This window comes from Spea bombifrons, chromosome 4, assembly GCF_027358695.1.
Source record: "Spea bombifrons isolate aSpeBom1 chromosome 4, aSpeBom1.2.pri, whole genome shotgun sequence".
Lineage (NCBI taxonomy): Eukaryota > Metazoa > Chordata > Amphibia > Anura > Pelobatidae > Spea > Spea bombifrons.
The window spans coordinates 106930471-106943287 of record NC_071090.1 but is presented as its reverse complement, the minus strand read 5'-3'; the positions used below and the strand labels follow the sequence as shown (position 1 = coordinate 106943287).

The 12817-nt window shown below is 41.0% G+C and overlaps 1 long non-coding RNA gene across 2 annotated transcripts; it reads left to right on the top strand.

Annotated features, from left to right (window-relative positions):
- The first annotated feature begins 1378 nt into the window (after positions 1 to 1378).
- LOC128490840 (uncharacterized) lies at positions 1379 to 10111 on the top strand. Of its 2 annotated transcripts, none has more exons than XR_008353981.1 (3): positions 1379 to 1470; positions 3518 to 3589; positions 9417 to 10111. It is a non-coding gene; the product is annotated as an uncharacterized LOC128490840 (long non-coding RNA). The 2 variants fall into 2 exon arrangements; XR_008353980.1 differs by having other exon boundaries at positions 3518 to 3614.
- The last annotated feature ends 2706 nt before the right edge of the window (positions 10112 to 12817 follow it).

The following is a 12817-nucleotide window of genomic DNA, read 5'->3' as shown; positions in this document are numbered from 1 at the left end:
AGGTGACTCCTACGGTTGTTGTATCTTGCAGTCCTGATGATGTCAAAGGTTCTGCAGATGATGTTTCTGCAGGTGTCGTGGATCCTTCTGAAATGGTGGTACTTTCTTGAGGTTCGGTTGTAATATGCTTTGTCGTAGTGATTTCCTGCGTTACTGTTGTGCTATCTGCAGCTGTTGTTGTCTCGCTTGCACTTGTTGTTTCACCTACTGTGGTTCCTTCTGTAAGGCTTATGACTGTTGTAGTTTCTACAGTTGCAGTTGAGGGATTTTGGGTGGTTTGGGAATCAATAATTGTAGTTGTTTCATCCACCAGTGTGCTGGATTGCGGTGCTGTAGTGCTATCAGATGTAGTTGTAAATTGCTCTATTGTAGTGGCCTCAGATTTAGTAGTGGTTGCTTCACTTGTTGTTGTTCCTACTATTTGTGTTGTTGTTTCTCCTACAGTTGTCTCATAGGTGACTCCTGAGGTTGTTGTTTCTTGCAGTCCTGATGAAGTCAAAGGTTCTGCAGATGATGTTTCTGCAGGTGTCGTGGATCCTTCTGAAATGGTGGTAATTTCTTGAGGTTCGGTTGTAATATCCTTTGTCGTAGTGATTTCCTGCGTTACTGTTGTACTATCTGCAGCTGTTGTTGTCTCACTTGAACTTGTTGTTTCACCTACTGTGGTTCCTTCTGTAAGGCTTATGACAGTTGTAGTTTCTACTTTTGCAGTTGAGGGATTTTGGGTGGTTTGGGAATCAATAATTGTAGTTGTTTCATACACCAGTGTGCTGGATTGCGGTGCTGTAGTGCTATCAGATGTTGTTGTAAATTGCTCTATTGTAGTGGCCTCAGGTTTAATAGTGGTTGCTTCACTTGTTGTGGTTCCTACTGTTTGTGTTGTTGTTTCTCCTACAGTTGTCTCATAGGTGACTCCTACGGTTGTTGTATCTTGCAGTCCTGATGATGTCAAAGGTTCTGCAGATGATGTTTTTGCAGATGTTGTGGATCCTTCTAAAACAGTTGTACTTTCTGGAGGTTCGGTTGTGATATCCTTTGTCGTAATGATTTCCTGCGTTACTGTTGTGCTATCTGCAGCTGTTGTTGTCTCACTTGCACTTGTTGTTTCACCTACTGTGGTTCCTTCTGTAAGGCTTATGACAGTTGTAGTTTCTACATTTGCAGTTGAGGGATTTTGGGTGGTTTGGGAATCAATAATTGTAGTTGTTTCATACACCAGTGTGCTGGATTGCGGTGCTGTAGTGCTATCAGATGTAGTTGTAAATTGCTCTATTGTAGTGGCCTCAGGTTTAATAGTGGTTGCTTCACTTGTTGTGGTTCCTACTGTTTGTGTTGTTGTTTCTCCTACAGTTGTCTCATAGGTGACTCCTACGGTTGTTGTATCTTGCAGTCCTGATGATGTCAAAGGTTCTGCAGATGATGTTTCTGCAGGTGTCGTGGATCCTTCTGAAATGGTGGTACTTTCTTGAGGTTCGGTTGTAATATGCTTTGTCGTAGTGATTTCCTGCGTTACTGTTGTGCTATCTGCAGCTGTTGTTGTCTCGCTTGCACTTGTTGTTTCACCTACTGTGGTTCCTTCTGTAAGGCTTATGACTGTTGTAGTTTCTACAGTTGCAGTTGAGGGATTTTGGGTGGTTTGGGAATCAATAATTGTAGTTGTTTCATCCACCAGTGTGCTGGATTGCGGTGCTGTAGTGCTATCAGATGTAGTTGTAAATTGCTCTATTGTAGTGGCCTCAGATTTAGTAGTGGTTGCTTCACTTGTTGTTGTTCCTACTATTTGTGTTGTTGTTTCTCCTACAGTTGTCTCATAGGTGACTCTTGCGGTTGTTGTATCTTGCAGTCCTGATGAAGTCAAAGGTTCTGCAGCTGATGTTTCTGCAGGTGTCGTGGATCCTTCTGAAATGGTGGTAATTCCTTGAGGTTCGGTTGTAATATCCTTTGTTGTAGTGATTTCCTGCGTTACTGTTGTACTATCTGCAGCTGTTGTTGTCTCACTTGAACTTGTTGTTTCACCTACTGTGGTTCCTTCTGTAAGGCTTATGACTGTTGTAGTTTCTACATTTGCAGTTGAGGGTTTTTGGGTGGTTTGGGAATCAATAATTGTAGTTGTTTCATCCACCAGTGTGCTGGATTGCGGTGCTGTAGTGCTATCAGATGTAGTTGTAAATTGCTCTATTGTAGTGGCCTCAGGTTCAGTAGTGGTTGCTTCACTTGTTGTTGTTCTTACTATTTGTGTTGTTGTTTCTCTTACAGTTGCCTCATAGGTGACTCCTACGGCTGTTGTATCTTGAAGTCCTGATGATGTAGTAGGTTCTGCAAATGATGTAGATATTGTGGATCCTTCTGAAAATATATATATAATGTTAGTCCACATCTTTATTATTGCTGCTTTTTCATGCTCTGACTCCCAACATTCCCAACATCATCTTGGAACTTTCAGAACCAACATTTATTTTTTTCAGAGGGAACCAGCAAATTTAAGGATTGTAAGGGTCCCCCACCCCCACAGGACTCTTCTTTTATTTTGAACCCTCTATCCTACAAGAAAGGTAGACAATGTCAGGAGGGATTATTTTTAACCCTCAGAATTTGGAATACTGTGAAATAAGGCAGTGTACCATCCAAGCTTATTTGCTTACCCTCTGTCCCACCGCTCATGCGAGTTAGCTTTAGTGCATTTGTGATGAGAGCTAGCATCTTTTGGGAACTCGCAAGCACTCTCAGTTTAGTGAATGGTGGCGTTTACTATTCACAAAAAATCTGCATTACCAATTGCTTGATGACAAGATGACATTGTGTCTGTATAAACACTGTGTCTGTCTTTTGTCTCTACACTCCCTATGGTGTTCAGTGTTTTCTTTGTGTTTCTACAGTTAAACAGCAAAAATAATTTTAAAAATTTCTTGTTTACTGTTGATCAGCGTTCTGAAGAGCAGTAATGTAATAAAAATATTATTTATATTAGTGTGGGTGGTGGTTATTCAGTGGGGAATTTATTGGTTAGGTTTAACTAAAAAAAAAGATCTTAGCTGTTATGGAGAGGTTGTATATTGCCGAAGGAGAATACAATTTCTTGGACATCAGATACTGATGCCACTGACATAGGGTCAGATTTCGACGTGGATCATTTTAGCAGCTATGATGATGTTGGACCCCCAGTTAAGAAGAGCCATATTGCTAAACTAGTAATCCTGATCATTATTCTTCAACGGAGTAGGTCCCTGCCGCTGGCTGTTTTCTCTCACAACTCCGGCATTCATCTTGATGTCTCCAATTTGAACCTATGCCAGTTTATGGAACTCTCCAAGGGTGATGACTTTTGGGAGGAAATATCATCTCAAACTACTCTGTAGGCTGCCCAACATGTTGCCGCTAATGTTATCGTATGCCATAGACTTTTTTTTAAAAAAAACTCCTCGAGGTCCTGAGCACAAATCCCATTTTTAACCCCAGTTTTTCCAAATACTATGTCTATGTGTAGGTCTAATCTTTTCCTTCGCTTTTTACACTTTAGGGACAACACCCAGAGCCTTCCCAACTGCAGTTACACATGTGCTACGCAAGAAATCCGAAACAACATTGTAATGTACGTGTAAAAAATGCAAACAAAAGTTTGGCAGATATTAGTGTTAAATACCGGGGGTTGTCTACTGTTCGTAAACGTATACATTTATAGGGGTAATTTGCGGCGGGGGGGGGTGGGTGTGCAAAACTGTCCCAAATGTGAAATGGGCCCAGCAAGAGTTATTGGACCACAATGCCAAAATTGGAAAAAATACTGAAGACCCTTTATTTTCAAGAAAGATTGATCTCAGAGTCTTGAAAACATTGGGAATACCCCGTCTATCTAAACACAAATAACACAAAAAGCAAAAAAAAATTATAATAGAAATTTACTTTTAATCTTAAATTTAGATTCAATTAAAAACTTCAGTAGGTTAGTAATATCACCTATCAAATATCTAAAACGTATAATGCCATGAAAACAAACTTGTTAAAACATAAGTAAAAATGCACTACACCTTTTTTTTAACCCCTTAATGACAACATGCATTGTTTTCAATGGGTTAAGGGAGTTCCCATTGTCCTTAAGGGTTAACCTTAAAGAGAGAAAAAAAAACCCTTTTGGTGCTTTTTCATAAGTGAGAGAGAAACCCTGGAGTCATAGGCGTAAGGGGAACATGACCCTGCCAGCACTACAGGACGGTGCACATGGTATTAGGGCAGGAAAGGGTTAACTCAGCAAGGGTTAGCACGAGGTTAGAATGCACAGGGAACGAGGGGGAAGTCACAAGGAACGTGACTGTAGGGGGAAGGGGACAGGGCTATAAAGCCCCTCTAAGCACACGTGCAAGGGGCAATTACTGAACACCACAGGAGCAGTTTCTCGCCCGCCCTCCCTCTTTTTGTCTTTTGCTTTGTGTTTCTGTGTTGGCTTTGTGTGTTTTTTCTTTCCCCCTTTCCCTCTTTCTTTTTGCAGGATCCGTTTTCTTTGCTGTGGCGGAGGAGTTCCCTGGAGAAGTTTGAATGATAATGGGAGTGGCAAGTTGATGGTTTTGGTTAGAGGTTAGAGTTAATGCCCTCCCTGTACAGGATTAACCAAAGCGTTAAGGTGGAGCTCCCCTATCCGACCTGCGGTCGCTTGGGCGATTGTGGTATCCGGCGGAAGGGGTAGTGTGAAGCCATTGTTTTGTGTTTAGGTTGGGAACCCTCAGCTGGTTGTACACAGGTGTACAGAAGACTGTATAGTATTTATACAGAAGTTATTATTAAAGTGTTTTTACAATAATTTATAAGATGTTAAATAAAGTTATGTCGAGACATTTGTTAAATAAATGTCTCGGCCTTTTCTAAATCCAATCCTGCTGGTGTCTGTCTCTTATTTCGGGTTTGAGAATGGGGAACCTCCTGGGTATGGGCAGTGCAAGGGTCATGTGAAGGGACTGTTTGCAGGAGGGTACACAGAAATGATTGATGTAGCCAAAAAAAATCGGGGGATGGTCTCATTCATGATTATGGCTGTGATTAGTGAGTCCAACTGATGGGAGTTAGGAGTGTGAGTCAGCGATTGCAGTTCATCTATCTTCCCTCGGATGAGTGTAGTGCACACAATTTACTGGAGTGCTTTGTATTGTAGAAGCTGTACATAGTTAATTGTATTGATTTGCTGGAATTGCATTTTTCCATTTTATTTAAAATAATGATTGTTTTTTTATTTTAGGGCTGTTTTTTCTTTTAATTTAAAAATGAATTTAAGGGGCCAAATATTTACGTATTTTTCCTATTTCCTATTAAGTCGTAATTTAGTGATATACTTATACTACCAGCAAAACCTATTATAATAATAAATCAGAAAATTCTAGTGGCAAGGGGGCAGGAGACTTTTTTTCCCCATTGTTACCAGGGACCACAAACTATTTGGAAATGTCTGAGATGGAGTTTTCTTGGGTTAGCCACTTACACATATGCATTAACACACACTTACCGGTATGCACTTGTGCTAACATACACAATCATGCTAACACACACACACTTATGTCAACACACAGACACATATACACATTCATGCTAACACACACATACATGCTCATGGTAACACTCACTTACACATATTCACTCACGCTAACATACATACATACATACATACTCACTCACTCACTAATTAACTTTTTAACCTCACTCTGTTACCCTCTCTCCCACCCCCACATCACTCCCTTCACCCCTTTACTTTCCCAGATCCTCCTTCTTAGCTGCTTCCACACACTTTTACTGCAGAGTTAGGTAACATTGTGTTACTTGACCCAACTGAGTTTCCACTTCCACAAGTGGGCCATTCCAAGTCAGACCAGCCCTTTTTTTAAGAATTTTGGCATGGCTTGGGGGAGGGGAGCAATAGCCCCTGGATAACTCTGTGACCTAGAGAGACTGAAAGCCGCTCCTTAATAGATGGCAAACATGGTCTTGGAGACTGCAAACCGCAACAGAAGATCTGAAGCCCAATCTTGTCTGTGCCCATGTCCCATATTTGGGACATCTTTGATTTACCCCATCAAATCATACATTTTTTTAAACTAGGCACCCCATGGGCATTTAAATTGCCCAGTTTTGTGACGATATAGCGCTAATTGTAGGGCTTGCTCATAAAAAACACTTTGGACTTTTTTGTGACAGTGGGGGGTTATTTTAACATGTTACCAATTTTTTTTTATTATTATTTTATTTATTTTTATTTTATTTTACTAATCATATTGTGATTAGTGAGCTGGGATCCATTGACCTGCAAGAGTTCTCAGGAGGGTCTGGATAGACCGTCTGCGAACTCTGACATATCACAGCCGGCGCCACCGCTCTTCGGAGCAATCACAAGGCGATCAGGTGAGGGAGTTGTGTTGCTGACATGCCTCGATATCGATACCAATTATGCTTAGGAAGCGATTGCTGATCACTTCCTAAGCTCTGTTTCAGCTGGCGGCCATTTTTTTTCAGGAGAGGGCTTTTGTCCCATGATCCACGGCCAGCCGCGCTTGTGAGCGTTCCATGGATGCCGCACAGCCATCCTGCTCTTTATCAGTCAAGTTGCGTGTGGGTCTAAGCAGGCTTTTATCTACAGGCTGCAATTCACTGAATGAGTAATAATTAAGGTTGTTTTCTTTATGACCGGGTTTTTCATTGATAACTGGTTTGTGAAATATGATTACTAAAGCAACTGCGCTTAGTCATTAATAGCACATAAGGATGCGTGAGTTCAAATCGCAACTGAGCAAACTCTCACTTTCTAGATCGCAAGCCTGCGAGCCCGGCCCTCTTTACCTAATGTATCGGTTTGGGGAAATTATTGGCGCTACATAAATAAAAGATAATAATACTCTCCAAAGACAGCTTCTTTTCTGAATATGGTTAAGGGTATATATATATATATATATATATATATATATATGTGTGTGTGTGTGTGTAACTAGACCTCATACCCTAAAATGACATTATTCATGGTTTTAGATGGATGGATAGATGATAATGGTACAGACCACAGTTGATTAAGAGGATCTCCTCAACCAATGAGGTACTCTAGCTGTGATTGCATTTAGTTATATACCTCCTTTGGGGGCGTATTGGGGTCCCGCGGTCGGGTTTGGGGATCCGCATTAGGAGCAGAGCATGGCGGAGGAGTTGGATAAAGGGAACCATTTTCCTGAGATCCATTGTTTGTGTGGGAGAGAGCCTGAAAAAAAATTGTGACTGTCCCATCAGGAACAGGACAGTTGTGACATCGTACTGTTATCGGGGAAATCTAAGTGCAAGCGTTTTTTTTCTTATAATAGGCTTGTCGTGCAGAATATACCCAGGAACTTTCTAAATGAGACAACGCCCTACCTTTTATCTAACGCAGGGTAAAGGTTCAGGGCTATCCAGCTTCTGCCTGATATCTATAATCTCTGGCCCTTCTGTTTGTTTTGCTCATAGCAACTATTGCCCCAAGTTACCAGCGCCCTGTCTCGGTGGGTCAGAAACTTAGAATGTGATGGCCGATCAGACCCATTCGACCCATCTAGTCTGCTGTAAAGACTCGGAGCTTAATCAGTCGTTGGTCTTAGATTCAGTAGACCTATGCCTATCCCATGCATAGTAACATTCCCGCACTGTATTACCCTTTACCACTTCTGCTGGGAGGCTGTTCCACTTATCTATCACCCTCTCAGTGAAGTAAAACGTCCTTCCATTCCATCTAATCCTTTTACCCTCTAATTTTAGATTATGGTCTCCTGTTCAAACACTTCTTCTCCTTTTAAATAAACGTTCCTGTAATTAGGAAAAACTTTAATCTAAACACCTTAATCTAAATCTAAGAGGAGACCCAGGACTGATTAACCCCTTAAGGACAATGGGCGGTCCCTAAGCCCATTGAAAACAATGCATTTTGAGCCCGTACATGTACGGGCTTTGTCATTAAGGGGTTAAGATCTGAGTCTTTACAGCAGGAAAAAAACTGGCAGATTCAGTGTTTTAAAATTTACATGGAAATTCTGTTTTTTTTAATGTTTAATATTACATTTTATTTAAAGAACGCCAGCACATTCTATGGCACGGTTACAGAACGGAAGTGAAAACTAACAACAACATTAAAATTGACTAATTGGACATTAACGCATGTTCAGATATACTGGTTTATGCGTAAATCAATAGCAGATCGCACATTTTAAGGGCTCGTTTTTGTATTTTAGTTATTTGTTTGCATGGCGCGTTTCCATGGGCCGAAGATAAGGACCCAAGGTGATCACATGACACAGATGGATGTCCCTAAAAGTTAAGTGAAAATTATCTTTTTTTATATATATAGTTTCCATCCAAGAGGATGACTTTCACTGCCCACTTTCCTGGTGCCCAAAGGGTGCATTAGGTGGACCTCACCCAACACTATCTGATATACTCAAATATGTAGGGATTTTCAAAAAAATAAAAAGTTATTTCATATTTTTATATAAATAGCATAAGGGGCATGGTGTTAGTGGTGAGTAGATTTTAAAAAAACGTATTTATTTAATATATTTCTTTAATTCATTTAATTATTTAATGTTTCGACCCCCGTGCCTCATATTAAAGAAGTTGGGGGGGGTACATGCCCCTCAAAAGGTTAATCACTACTTTTATTGACCACAATGGTAATGGGATGGGTGTGAGGCACATGTGCTATGTCTGCCTTCGCTGAGGCCTATTATTACCCCCCCCAATTGTTGTCCTAGAGAACGGCATTTAAATATTTGTTTATTTAAATACTTATTGGGTACATGTTTTACCCATACATTGGGTATATATACAAGTCAACTCTTCTAGTGAATCAGTCTCAAAGTCTAAGAGGTATCTGCATTAACTTCGGATTATCACCGCATATGGAGCTAAAGGAAGGCTCTCCCACCCAAGGTGTTTTTTGAGCACTAGTAGAATCTTATACTTGGGATACGTTCTGACACATAAAGACTATTATATATATATATCAGGATCTAATGTACTCATGGCAAGAGAACCAGGAGCTGGCCACGATTGCCAATTTCTTGACCATAGCTCGTTGTAGCTATGCTGACATCGGACAACATACATTAGGATCTCACACCAGAAATGATTCCACTCTATCACAGTAGATATGGATGAGCTACATTTAAACTTCTACTGGAAGTCTGTTCCATGTATCTACTACATGTTACCCATCAGTTTCTACATCATGCTGTCTAGCACTTTCACTCATCTTTTTATTAAATAAATGCTTATTTCTTAGACTTAATTTTAGTTAAAAAAAAAACTGCACAATATTTCTGAAAACAGATTTTTATTCTGATACTAGTAATAGTATCTATCTACTACTGCTTCTCAACACCTTTAAATGTTTTAAAATAACTCTTAAGTCCCTTTTTCTAATGCAGTTGTCAGCAAGGACAGAGGAGCATGTCTATCTCCTCAGCCAACAGAGGAGCACCTCTATCTCCTCAGCCAACAGAGCAGCACTTCTATCTCCTCAGCCAACAGAGCAGCACGTCTATCTCCTCAGCTAACAGAGCAGCACCTCTATCTCCTCAGCTAACAGAGCAGCATGTCTATCTCCTCAGCCAACAGAGCAGCATGTCTATCTCCTCAGCCAACAGAGCAGCATGTCTATCTCCTCAGCTAACAGAGCAGCACCTCTATCTCCTCAGTCAACAGAGCAGCATGTCTATCTCCTCAGCCAACAGAGGAGCACGTCTATCTCCTCAGCCAACAGAGCAGCACTTCTATCTCCTCAGCCAACAGAGCAGCACGTCTATCTCCTCAGCTAACAGAGCAGCATGTCTATCTCCTCAGCCAACAGAGCAGCATGTCTATCTCCTCAGCCAACAGAGCAGCATGTCTATCTCCTCAGCCAACAGAGCAGCATGTCTATCTCCTCAGCTAACAGAGGAGCATGCCTATCTCCTCAGGTAACAGAGGAGCATGTCTATCTCCTCAGCCAACAGAGGAGCACGTCTATCTCCTCAGCCAACAGAGCAGCACTTCTATCTCCTCAGCCAACAGAGCAGCACGTCTATCTCCTCAGCTAACAGAGGAGCATGCCTATCTCCTCAGGTAACAGAGGAGCACGTCTATCTCCAACAGAGCAGCACCTCTATCTCCTCAGCTAACAGAGCAGCATGTCTATCTCCTCAGCCAACAGAGCAGCATTTCTATCTCCTCAGCTAACAGAGGAGCATGCCTATCTCCTCAGGTAACAGAAGAGCATGTCCATTTCCACAGCCAACAGAGCAGCACGTCTATCTCCTCAGCCAACAGAGGAGCATGTCTATCTCCTCAGCTAACAGAGGAGCATGTCCATCTCCTCAGCTAACTGAGGAGCATGTATTTCATCTCACCTAACAGAGGAACATTTCTATCTCATCAACTAACAAAGGACCATGTCTAACAGAGGAGCACGTCTATCTCCTCAACTAACAGAGGAGCACGTCTATCTCCTCAACTAACAGAGGAGCACGTCTATCTCCTCAACTAACAGAGGAGCATGTCTATTATTTATTATTAAGTGAGTCAGGGCTTAGACATTGAAAAATTAGAATGCAACAAAGCTGGGTATTTCAGTATTAGAATCTTCTCTTAGAAGTGACCCCACCAAAAGTCACCTAGCTGATTAAATCAAAAAGTGTTCTTTACAGTATGTCACCCAAGACACTGCCACACATCATCATACATGAGGTGCCACACCAAATTGACACTAGTCATTATAGAATCTCAACAAAACAAACAATGCAAGGATCTTAACTCCAGAGATGGTTTGTTCTCTTTCACCTCACCATAGACTCTGTCACCAGACAAGGTGGTATTAAAGGTAGAATTTCCAGTATTAGTTTCTGATATTAGTTCAAGTTCCACCAAGACCTTGACGATTTAATAATGACACAATAATGTCAGGATATGGGTCCAAGTGTGTCCACATCAGCACCTTACCTCCAAAAATCTTGGGAATAAAATGGTTAAACAAGAAATTATAATAAGCCAGAAATTCAAGCAATATAATTGAATTAAAAAAATTCTTACCTGTTCCAAAAAACACAAGCCATAGCATAGCCGCAGTAAATGCGGCATTCATTTTTAGAGAACCAGTAATAGTATCCAAAGAGTATCGAATCTAATGGTTCAAAGATATGCCTTGCGACAGAATGGTGAGGTATGTTTAACATATAACGTATATATGTATGATCTTTGCTCCTGCTATTCATTGTCAAGTCTTAACAGTGGTTTCATCCCAGCCTTTGAACAGACAAGATAACACGATGACATATACATTATGGTTCAAAAGTTTGGGATCACTTTCATGGAAAACTAGATAATTTTTAGCTCTAAAATAATTGCAAAAGGGTTTTCTAACCAATTAATTAGCCTTTTAAGCTTGGATCAGCGAACACAATGTGCCATTGGAACACAGGAGTGTTGGGAGTGATAAAGGGCCATTGGAACACAGGAGTGATGGGAGTGATAAAGGGCCATTGGAACACAGGAGTGATGGGAGTGATAAAGGGCCATTTGAACACAGGAGTGATGGGAGTGATAAAGGGCCATTGGAACACAGGAGTGATGGGAGTGATAAAGGGCCATTGGAACACAGGAGTGATGGGAGTGATAAAGGGCCATTGGAACACAGGAGTGATGGGAGTGATAAAGGGCCATTTGAACACAGGAGTGATGGGAGTGATAAAGGGCCATTGGAACACAGGAGTGATGAGAGTGATAAAGGGCCTATGAAGAGATCGAATTAAAAATAAGCCGTTTCCAGGTACAGTAATCTTTTACAGCATTAATACCATCTGTGCTGGATTTCTGATTCATTTCATATTATGTTAATTATGTAAGTGATCTCAAACTTTTGTATGTTTTTTTTTCACAAAAGCTATTACATTCTGGGGTCTTGCAGAGAACATTATAGCCATATGTTGATTTTTTACTCTATTGGTGCCAGATGAAGCAGAAAGATATTACTTACAGTACAGTAAGGGTTACTGATTTCACCTATACCTTTGCTAGCATTGTTTATTCACTACATAGTGGCATTTTTTAAATTATTTAAATGGCAAATGGCACTTTTACTTTTACATTTGCCCATAAAAGTAAACATGTCATGTCATGTGGAGATAACTACAAAAACATTGTCTCATTTTTCTATATACAAAAAAACAACAAGTAATAAACAAAAATATAATTAAATTGAACAAATAAAATGTTACAACCACGTCAACGTTTTGGCACCTGACTCGCCGCCCTCCATCAAAAGGTCATTTTATGATCAAGTGAGAGTGTGCATATGTGTTATGTGGGGAGTCTGATTGGGGGATGATTGGCTATGACTCTTTGGCCGTACCCGCCTGTGTGGTAAAAGGCATCTCGGATTCGGATCCGGGTTGCAACAGGGAGAAGGACTATAAACTGGATCCACAATCGAAAGAATTTTAGGGTTTGCTTTTTTTTTTATCAAGCCCTTTATCAAGGCTTGTCTCCAATCAATTGATCGAAGTATGTCATCTTAACCTTAAAAAAGCTTTGTGTTGGTGGGAAATGCTGAACCACCATAGACTCACATAGACTCGTATTGGCGCATCCAAGATGGCTCCACATCATGACTCCATGTCTCCACACCACAAGCAGCCTCACTGCCACTGACTGTCCAGAGCCCAGGACTGGGGATGAACGAACAGCTTAGTGGGTAGAGCGAGAGGCACCCAGCATTTTGTCACACCGCGATCAGCCTAACTTACCCGAGCGGGACTCAGGGGTCCTGTACACCAGGAAACCTATCCCCATCAAT